The sequence below is a fragment of the Ceratotherium simum genome, chromosome 10, assembly GCF_057802395.1.
Source record: "Ceratotherium simum simum isolate JZ-2026a chromosome 10, ASM5780239v1, whole genome shotgun sequence".
Classification (NCBI taxonomy): domain Eukaryota; kingdom Metazoa; phylum Chordata; class Mammalia; order Perissodactyla; family Rhinocerotidae; genus Ceratotherium; species Ceratotherium simum.
The window spans coordinates 35,861,021-35,873,067 of NC_141909.1; positions in this window are offsets into that span (position 1 = coordinate 35,861,021).

Below are 12,047 nucleotides of genomic sequence, written 5' to 3' on the forward strand. Positions count from 1 at the left end.
TATATTTAAGTTAATATAATTCAAGAATTTCACTTATAAAAATGAGGTACTCAGTAAATAAAAATTTTAAAATATAGATAGTTAATATATTTTCAACAGTTTCTATGTGCCAGACACAGTTTACACAGGTTAACTCAATTAATCTTCACAATGACGGTATGAGAGAGGTACTCGTTTTACAGATAAGTAGACTGAGTGACAGAAAAGGTATATAATTTGCCTAAGGTCTCGCAACCTATAGGGGATGGGGCAGCTTTCAAGCCAAGCAACCCAGCTCTAGAGCGTGTCCTTAACCACGGCGCTGTACGACTTGACTAACACCCACAGATTAACAATCGGAAGTGCTTGTTGAGGGATCAATCGATATCACAGTTGACTAAACTCCAAATATGTGTCTCCCAATATTCGATTATCTAAGGTTGATATATTTACTATGATTAAAGAAAATTAGCCTATTCCTAATTAAAGTAGATAAAATGCGATTCCTCTTTTTTTGGTTTCTGATTTTAGTTTTGGTTATTTTTTGCTTCCTCCGCCTATCCCACTTTCTAATCCACCCTACTGTTTTAGTAGCATTTCTCAGTTTCAGACTTCAGTGTTGGTTTGTGATGCTCCATTATCCAGGAATTGCCACATGGGCTGACACCTGTTAGCTTCCTAATGCCCTACCCTGGATCCCCAGCCTGACCTCTGAGGTTGCCCTCCTAAGATGCTGTTATGAGTTGAATTGTGTCCCCCCAAAAGATATGCTGACTTCCTACCCCCAGAACCTCAGAATGTGACCTTATTTGGAAATAGGGTCCTTGTAGATATAATCAGTTAAGAAGAGGTCTAAGAATTCTGCACCCAATTACAATATGTGCGTGGGGAGTTTTCCCCACATCTCAAACAATTCTCGACACCAGCAGGGTGTCCTACAGTTCAACTCAATTCTGATACTATCTATCCAGAGATAGCATCAGATGCCTCAGGTTGCGGGCTCAGTCCTGCAAGACTGCCACCCACACCCCACTTCAGACACCAGTGCTTCTGACTGATCAGCTATAGATCAGGGGTTCCCACCACCCCTTCCCCGGGTTCGATTAATTTGCTAAAGCCGCTCACAGAACTCAGAGAAACATTTTACTTACTAGATCACCAGTTTATTATAAAAGAACATAACTCAAGAATAGCCAGATGGAAGAGAAATATAGCGCAACATATGGTGAAAGGGAGTGAGGCTTGCGTGCCCTCTCCAAACACGCCACTCTCCCCAAATCTCCACGTGTTCACCAACCTAGAAGGACTCAAAGGAGTCCTGTCCTTTTGGGGTTTTTATTACATAAAATAAGGAGGCTTCATTACATGACCATTAAATCCTCGGCCATTGGCAATTGATTCAACCTCCAGCCCCTCTCTCCTCCCTAGTGGTCAGAGGTGGGACTCAGTGTTCCAACCCTCTAATCACAAGGTTAGGTCCCCTGGCAATTAGCCCCTATTCTTAGGTGTGGTCCAAAAATCACCTCATCAACAGAACTAGAGACACAATCTCTCTCATCACAAGGAATTACAATGGTTTTAGGAGCTCTGTGCCAGAAATAAGGTCAAACATCAAATATATACTTCATCTTATAGATCGTAATATCATAGGTCATACTGGAGTAGAATGGGCCCTTAATCCAATATGACTGGTGTCCTTATAAGGAGAGGGTAATTTGGTATCAGACACAGAGACACAGGGAGAACACCATGTGATGACAGAGGCCGAGATTGGAGGGATGTAGCTGCAAGCCAAGGATTGACAGTCACCACCAGAAGCTAGAAGAGACAAGGTAGGATCCCACCCAGAGTCTCAGAGGGACCAGGCCCTGATGAGACCTTGATTTTGAACTTCTAGTCTCCAGAACTATGAGAGAATACGTTTCTGTTGTTTTACGCCGCCCGGTTTCTGATACTTTTGTTACAGTAGCCAGAGGAAACTAGTACAGATGCACCCAAGCTTTCTTTGCTCTCATTTTTGTATTCCTCCCACCCCAAACCCTGATATCAGATCCACTTGGATCTAGGATCTCAGAACTTCTCAAATTGAAAATTAGCTAATCTGAGAGTTCCCATGAAAAGGATAGAAGGTAATCTAAATGTGATACTATCTTGCCAGATAATGTAGTTCATTTTCAACAATTCCTTTTGGTGAGAATGTTTACTCATGTGTCCTCTAGTCTAAAGAAGCAACTCTGATGTCAAAAGTCTCAGGCTGGGGGCTAGCCCAGTGGCATAGTGGTTAAGTTCAAGCACTCCACTTCAGCGTCCTGGGGTTCACAGGTTCAGATCCCGGGCGTGGATCTATGCACAGCTCATCAAGCCGTGCTGTGGCAGACATCCCACATAAAATACAGGAAGATGGGCACAGATGTTAGCTCAGTGCCCATCTTCCTCAGCAAAAAGAGGAGGATTGGCAACAGATGTTAGCTCAGGGCTAATCTTCCTCACACAAAAAAAAGTCTCAGGCTGGTGGGAAAGTGGGCAGTACCAGAGGAAACAGGGAGGGAAATGTCTCCGAGCTAGTCCCTGACTATTGTTCCTCTAGTGTTGTTCTTTTAAGTTCATGTGATCCATTTATAAATTTCTCTCCTGGCCCTCATTGTGGTTAAGTATAAGGATCTAGGATGAGCCTCCAATGTCTTACATCGTTACAGGGCCTGGATAACAGTCTTTCTCTACACCTCTTCCCCCAACACCATCTTCAATATACACATAGACAACATTTCCAGCAGTAGGGCCTCACTCTTCCTTCATCTCCTTAACTTTAGCCACTCTCACATCTATTCAACGGTAGCTGTCACTAGGCAAGGCCACAGTCTTGACTTCATCATAATTCACGACCATTTCCAAAATCTTAAATTATAAAATAATCCCTCCCTTGAGTTCTTCAAATACCTCATTAAAAAAAAAAAAAGTGTATTATTCTGATTTCTAGCCCTCCACCTACTTCCTAGAATCTTAGAGATCACCACCCTTCTCTCCACCCTTGATTTCCTTCCCTTTACTGGCTCATGGCCAATCCTGTATAAGGAGCTAAACCTTTATCCACGATGCCCTCGCTCCCTTAGCTTTTGTATTGGCGGCTACCATTTGGCTGCAACACTGTTTTTCTACCCCTTCTTTCAGGCAGTAGACTGTTTCTGGAGAAAGTTGATCTATTATTTCCTGTATAAAATTATGTTTACCCAGTGAAAACTGGGTCCTCACACTTGGCATTCCTTTACATTATGATTTGATTCCTAGTCATGCTCCCTATAGGATCCTGAGAAATTTCTAGAGTTGTATTTGAAGCCACAAAAAACAAAAGTGCCTTGCCTGCGTGTATGGCCTGATATAATTCATCTCTTGATTTGAATATCCTCAATTTCCCTATTCTTTTTATGTTAAAGATCTCTAAAAATTATAGACATATGACATAAATACGTGCTGACTCACTCACGGAGTAAAATAGACTCTGTGAGAAAGTATGCGCTCTTGTATTTTAATTTAGAGTTGTTTTGGTAAACCCAGAAGTAATGAAACTGAAATAAAAATGACTATAAGGAATATTTCTGAGAAATTAATTTTAAACATTTTTTTTCCACTCAAAAAGCGCTCTTAAAAGTTGTGAGGGACAATAATGGAAAGAAAGAAAAGACAAGTAATACCACCTACAGCTCTTTGGATTGTCCTGCTGCAAGTCTGCCCGAGATAGCTTGGCCATCCATCTTGCAGGCACCCATCAGTCTGAAGGACACAAGTTAGGAAATTAAAAGCTGCATTGTATGAACACTCATATGTAGCTTGGCACATCTTTTACCAAAACTTGCCTGCTTGGTAATTAAAGGAGCAGTGTTCATTTATCTATCTATATATTTATTTATTTTACTACAATACCGTTTTACAGAACTGGCAGCCAAAGACAGCACCTGGCATCTTACCTCATTTTCCCCGAGATCTCAGCCTCCACAGCTGTCCTAAATTTTTCTTAGACTGAAAAACATCTAATAGTTCTCCCAGGGCTTTTTGAAAATCACTAACTACCATTTCACAAAAAAGCACGCCGGGAGTTCTGAGAGTAGGTATACTGATTACAATAGATAACTCTGATATTTTTTTTCTTTCTTAATATATTTCAACTACTTTGAAGGGGGAAGTAGAAATCATTAGCTAATGTCCACAATAACAGAACAGGACTGGCGTGGGAGAATAGAAAATTTGAAAAAGAACTAATTATTAATTCTAGAATAAAATGTATAATCACTAAAATTTAAAAATCAAAGAAATGATTCAAGTAGCATATAGATTATGAGACAATTCGTAGACTGGAAGATAATATATCTAATCAGACATAGAAATATTTTTTTCCAAGAGTAGTAAAATGGTAGATGTTTCTGTCCCTTCACAATGCCTTGCCTGGGATATAATGACTTCCTTAATTGCTAATCTAGGCATTTCATTAGGATATTTTGTCATTATGAGGCCATAAATGAAAAATTCTAAGTTCGTTTAAGCCATCGTATAATGCCAAATACATATCTTAAGCATATACATTTTTTACTCTAAAATTGTTTTTTTTTTACATTGGGAGTTTTGTTGTTATTTTCTTCACATATGACGTATAAATTGAATATTGGTTTGCTTGTTTATGATGGGGCTAAATACTAATGGTTGTCATTTATTAAACATTCACTTATACCGGGCTCTCTGTGAAGTACATTACATGCATTGATCATCTAATTTTCCAACAAGTCTATCAGCAAGTATTGTTAGTTTACCCTTTGGCAGATGAAGAAACCAAGTCTTAGGCTAGATTTCCAAGGATACCTAGGCAGCAAGTATTGGGATTTGAACCATCATAACCTATCTCTGGAGCCTATACTCTCTACAACAACATTATCTTACCTCCATGCCTGTAGACATCAGATAACTAAAGCAATGAGTTTGGATTCAGTAAGGAACTGTCAGTTTTATCTACATGAGACCAAGCAACTGATTTACTTAATATTTTCCCCCAGTTGAATTGATGGTATTTTTCACTTAACTGTTTGCTTCTTGCGAACCTATTGGATCCTATATGTGCAACAGTTTCTCTTTCTCTTTTAATCTCCCTTCTGGTTTTAATTTTTCAAATACTATTTCAGAACGTTCACAAATCAAATTTTTTAATTCTCTTCAGAATGCCTTGACATGAGTTCTAAAAAAATATATAAAAGTCGGAAGTTTACACCAATATCTGACTTGGGCTAGAACTCAAAGATGTAGGAAGGAATGCATTTTTTAGTCTCCTAGCTTTGCAAATAAACAATTGTTTTTCTTATCCACTTTTATTAGTCTACTGGTTTGACAACATACTGCTGACAGAGCAGAATCTAAGAGAAATTTTTAGCTTTGAATCATCAATGAAGATCTTTGATTGCTATTGGATTTCCCTAGTGCAGGTACATCTATCTTCAGGTTAATTTTAAGTCTTTACACATTGTGCTGACTCTTCAAAATGGTCTACAATTTACATGTCTTTTGTGTTTATGTGGATGCTTCCAGAATACAGTCATCAGCATCCTGAACTTCCTAAATGCCTGTCACAAGAAATTTTACGACTCTTATAACCTCTTAGGTGAAAAAGTTTTCTGAAAGATTGAAAATTCAGCTAAATAGTAGCTTCTAGGTTTCCTATTCCATCTAAAGTTTGTCTTTTTTTTTAGGAAGTGGTTTGAGTATCATTTATCCCATACTGTTAAATAAGGCTTAGATACGTGGTACAAAATCTACTTTGTACCTGTCAGAGAAGATGGTAGTCAACAGTCCAGTATATACTGGCTAAGTAAATTATAACTGGCTAAATAAACTGATGATTGACAGACATAATGTAGTAAATATATTTTTACTAAGTCTTTATAATCTAGATTATGTGTTAGCAGAGGTATTATACAGTAATATTTGGTGACTTGCTCTTAAAATAATGTATTGAAATTTGTCTTCAGTCTTCATGGTATAATAATGATACTTCAAGAATTAATGCTTTAATTTTTCTACAAACTTAAGTAATAATCTCTTGAATGCCTGCTATTTTTGGCTGGTATAATATTTCCCAATTATCAGTAAAATATTTTCCCATGTAATTTCATCATCTTTGTCACATGTACCCCATGCTTAGAAAAAGTAATTAGCGGTTAATGAAAGCAATTGGCTCATTAAGAAAGGAGAAATTCTCTCCAAGGAAATTTTAGGAAACATGGAAAGATTTTTAAGTCTATAAAATTCATGCATTTGTCTTAGTTTAGACTTCTTGTACAATACATTTTTGATAATAAGACATCGCTGTTGCTACATAAAGGGAAGAGAGTGGGCTGGGTGGGGAGAAGAGGATGTAAAAGAGGTAATTTACACATAAAATGTAAAGGAATTTCATAGTAGAAGTGGATGTGTCCCAAGCATAACACTGGTTGAAAATTACATACCGGGAAACATAGCTTTTTCTAAGACACCATGACAGTATAATATAATATATGGTCACGTCATCATTATGACATCATAATGTCATTATTATGACAGTCACAAAAACTGGCTTTCTTATGTTAAAATAATTTTTTATTTCTTTCTATGTTATTTGTATTAGTTTGCTAGGGCTACCATAACAAAATACCACAGACTGGGTGGTTTACACAACAGAAATCTATTTTCCCACAATTCTGGAAGGCTAGAAGTCCAAGATGTCGGCAGGGTTGGTTACTTCTGAGGCCTCTCTCCTTGGCTTCTAGAAGGCCATCTTTTCCCTGTGCTTCACGTGGTCTTCCTTCTGTGTCCTAATTTCCTCTTCATATAAGGACATCAGTCATAGCGGATTAAGGCCCACCCTAATTGACCTCATTTAACCTTAATTACTCCTTTAAAGACCTCATCTATCCAAATACAGTCTCATTCTGAGATACTGGGGGTTAGGATTCAATATATAAATTTGAGGGGACACAATTCACCCTGTAACAATATTTATGTTAATTTTGTATATAGATTTTTATTTATCGAGCCTTTCTGCATCACTCATTTTTTCTGTATCTGTCATGTTTCAGTAAACTTAATGCATTGAGTTCTTCTTGGTTTCATAGAATATCCATTTTCTACACAACAGATGTTTGATCATAAGAAGAAATATTTGTTAGAACTTCAGTCATATATTGGCTATTTTAAATATTCTCCCAGATTTATTTTAAATATTTAATTTACCTTCATGCATTTAAATAAAATGTTCTACTCAAGCCCTCAAAAAAATGCTAGCATGTCATACAAATTTCAGTACATTGGTACCAGCTACCTTTTATGTCCTAAAATAAGGTGCTTAAATACTCAGTGAATTTTTTAAATAAAATTATGAAAAACTCCCTCCAATTCTAGAAATAATCTGAGCATATTCAAAAACTAAGTAGAATAGTTATATATTGATCCTGTGTGTGTGTGTGTGTGTGTGTGTGTGTGTGTGTGTCTTTGTGTGACTATAAAATGGTGCTTGGATTTTTAGGTTCTCAGTGAAAAAATTAATTCTCATATTTTACTCTTTAAAATTAATTTTACATGTACATTAAAGATATTGATTTTGAACAAGTTCATTTTCATATATTAACAAGGAAATTTTGACATGTATTGGTAAACATTTTAAACAGTATAATTTAGAAAAAGTAAACTTCAATACTATTTCTTTAAAAATCTGTTGTCTTTTTTCTTCAATGTAATATTCAAACATTTTATTCAATGTTGTATTCAAACAACTTAAACTCAAAAAAATATATACTTAAAAAGTTTTGTTGTCAACTTGTACATTTTACAAATTCTAGAGGTAGAACCTATTGCTTCCAGCAGATCCTGAGAAATTTCTGGGCAAATCTTGCTATCTGAAATACCTCTTCTTTTCTGATTAATTTTTAGCTCTTCTATAAAAAAGTGTTTATAAAACATTAATGGGCAATTTAACTTCCCTTTCCAGAGAGAGATTTCTGCTGCATCAGATCTTATATTTGCCACAACACAGTATTCCCTTTCTCAATAGTTGTACTTATTTCCCAGTAGGTCTCACCATCTGCTATTGGTGCCGTCTGAAGTAGGAAATTCCTCCTCAAGCGATTCTTGTTCAAATATTACTCTTCAATACTACTACCTTCCCAGGTTACAAATTGTTCCTGTATATTTGTACCCCGAAGTCAAATCTGCAGATAACTATCTTCAAAGGTATTTAATGACCAAGTGCCTTTTAATCTATTGAACCCAAAAGCAAAAAGGAAGAGTATTAGAAGTTTCAAAACTCTAAAGAAGAAAGTCACCTAAGATTTTGCATATCACAGGCAGATATTTCTTAAACAGCCAAAAAAATATTTTCCATAAAATCCTTTAGGAATTTGTTTTGTTTCTATGCAAATATATGTAATTTGATCTTTTGGAAAATCATGGTGTTATACTAGATTTTTTAATCTCTCATTTCTATTTACCCTTAAATTATAGTATACGTTTAAAAATCCTCAGTATGGAACATGTTTTATATATTTTTCTCATTTTAATGACACAGGATTTGTCAGGTGACCTTCATTTTTGTAAATGCAGAAAAGGGAAACCTATCATTTCAGGGACCACAAGAAAGGCTATATCAAACTTAACTGATAATCTGTGGATATTTGCACAGATAACAGGACAGATACCTGCCAATTAAATAAAAAATCAAAAAATTTTTTTTTCATTATACATAGGAAACAGTATGCATCCAAAGATATATGTTTACAGGCATAGTGTGAGAATTCAATAAAAAAGCACATTATTACTTTTGGATGAGATGAAAACTTGAACACAGGTATCAAATTCCACCAATTGAAATAACCAAATAAATATTTTACAAAAGATAAATTTGTTTCATTACAGGAAATAAGGGAATAATACTACTACGGTCTGAATGTTTGTGTCCCCCCCAAATTCATATGTTGAAATCCTAACCCCAAGTTGATGGTAGTGGGAGGTGGGGCCTTTGGGAGGTAATTAGGTCATGAGGTCAAAGCCCTGATGATTGGGATTAGTGCCCTTATAAAAGAGAACTAGCTCCTCTCTCCCACCATGTTAGAACATAGTGGGAAGAAGCAGGCAGTTTGCAGTCCAGAAGAGGGCCTTCACCAGAACCCAAACATGCTGCCACCCTGATCTTGGAATTCCAGCCTCCAGAACTGTGAGAAATAAATTTCTGTTAGTTCATAAGTCCCCCAGTGTGTGGTATTTTGTTATAGCAGTCCAAACAAACTAAGACAAATACTAACCACATATGTAACAATTATCAATTGCCACAATAATGATTAATAACAAACAACTCCCAAACCTCAGTGATATGCAAAAATAAGTGTTGTTGTTTGGGTGTCTGGGATCAACTAGGAGTTTATTAGCTTCCCCTGATCTTGGCTGGGCTTTCTCGCCTCTTTGGGGATCCACTGGCTGTGGGCTTATCTAGGGTGGCCTCAATTCAGGAGTTTGGGTAACTTAACTCTGCTCCGTATTTTTCTCATCCTTCAGCAGGGTAGCTAAAGCATGTTCTCATGGTGACAGTAGAACCCAGGAGGAGAAGCAGAAACACACAAGGGCTTCTCAGCCTAAGTTCAGAACTGGCACACTTCTATTTCCACTTCATTCTGTTGCCCAAAGCAACTGTCAGGGCCTTGCCCAGAGTTTGAGCGTAAGGGCACTAGAAAGTTACATTTTAAAATTACATGGCAAAGGGTATTAATACAGGGACGATTGAGGAACTAGTCCTGTTTTTCAGTCTCCCAAATTATGAAAAGAACTTTCAAGGAGTTTCTGAAAGCACTCCAGGTGGAATAATCTCTTGGGATTTCATTTACAACAGAGCTGGAAACTTGAAACCATGTAAACATAGAATTTCTAAAAGATGGTGTGAATGCAGTTATAAAGCAGAATATGGTGCAGAAATAATCAGTTGCCTCCTAATACCCATTCTTTCCTTTTTCCTTAAAAATAAAACCATAGCAATTTTTCCAATGAAAGGATTATATTACCTAAAAGAAATGCACATCAAGAAACATAATAGTCTTTTGAGAACTGAAGACAAAGAAAAACATCTTGAAAGGAGCAGGAGAGAGAAGACCCTATCTAGAAGGGAAAAATAATTAGAATGACAGCAGATTTCTCATCTAGAACCCATGGAGACCAGAAGGAAGTGGCATAACATACTTTAACTATGAAAATAAAGTGGCACAACATTTTTCAACTACCAAAATAAAAAGAACTATAGAATCCTATATCCAGAAAAAGAAAATGAAGGAGAAATAATATTGGCTCTTTTTCTTCTTGCATCTCTAGAGATCTATATTAATCCTAAAGAACTGTAAGCACCCTATAATTTTAAAATTCCTTAAGTTACAAATTAATTAAATTCTGAAGAAAGCCAGAACTCTTAAAGTATGACATATTAAGTATGAATCAAAGGGGAAAAGAAGAAGTTACTCAATAGAGAAAGACAGTGAGGGAACTTTCTAGGCTTGGCCTTAGCTCCAGAGGAGTGTGAGGAGAAAGTCAAGTTGCTGAGTTTATGTGCACTGAGTTATTTATAGTATTTGCTTATTATCCTTTTCATGTTTGTGGTGTCTGTAGTGGTAACTCTTCTTTCATTATTATAGTTTGTTTCTTCTTATTTTGGTTATAGTCTAGCTATTATTATACTTCCCTCTTTAAAAATTTCTCCTCATGTTAGCGTATCAGAGCTTTGTGAAATTCTATAGTAAAATCCCTCTTTAACATAGTCCAACATTTTTTACCTCAGAGCTCTTTTTCAGTTAATACTGAGAGTTCAGGTTAAGCTGTCCAACACCAACCTGTTGAGGGCTGGCCTCTGAAAGAAGGACTTTGCCCAGGGTGGTTGAGGCAATCAAACCCAGCCAAGGGCAAGGCTTAGAATCCAGCTCCCTGTCCCCATCATGCCAGAGAGAGGTAGCTGCTTGCCTTCATGAACAAAGATGTGACTCCTGCCGATGACTTGTCTCTTCCTACAGTTGCAAACACAAGATTAGAATCTTGGGCATCTGATCCAGCCAAGAGAGGGGCTGGACACCCCCCACACCCAAATGCTGAGCTGGCAGGAGGGGATCTGATTGAGGTTCCTCCATGTCCTATTTCATACTGCAGTTCCTAATCATGCCAGGGGTGGGTGGAGCTTCCTTAATCAAATAAAGGGTCCCACCTCTCTTACATTGTATCAGAAATCAGCCTGATACATTTCTGATACTGACCCAGAATGCTGTGGGTGATGGGAGTGTAAACACTGTTAGTTCTCTTTCTCCCTGAGACAGCTCAGACGGACTCATGGACAAGTTCTTTAAAATTTTTAAAGAAAAATCTAATTCCTATGTGTATAAGCTTTTCTGTAGAATAGAAAAATATGTAAATCCTCTTTATTCATTTTAAAAAATAGGACTTTCCTGGGTTTTCTCTCTTTCATCATCCCCCAACAGATCTCCTCCTTCCCCCAATGCAGCAACTCACTTAGCAAAGTCCTACCTTTCATTCTCATGAATTTGTTTCTTATTCCCTAAGTCACTTTCCCTAAGAAACCTTCCTGATCTCCAGGATAGGTTTTTATTTTTTCCTCTCCTTGTGATATTCTCCTTTTGTACCTGGCCAGCACTCTTTCAACTGGTGATTCAATGCTATTCTCAGACCTAGCCCTTTCTGACATAATAAATGTTAGCTTAATAAATGGATGTGTAAATGCATGAAGTAAGTTAGTTTATGTCCTCTTAGATCCATGACTTCACAGCTTCCAAATATATCTAATATATCAAGAAAATAGACCTACCTCTAAGAAAGTCTGAATCCAAAGAAAATGACAATATTAACCAAAACAAAACAAAATATAAAAATAACATAGTTTAAAATATAAGTACTTTCTAGAAAGATTATCCTAAAGTTATCAGCAAGTGCTAGGAGTCAGATTCTGAAGTTCAAAGACCCGCTTCCTGGTGACCAGGTTAGCCACTTAGAGTCCAAGGCACACTTTGTCTTTTGTCTGG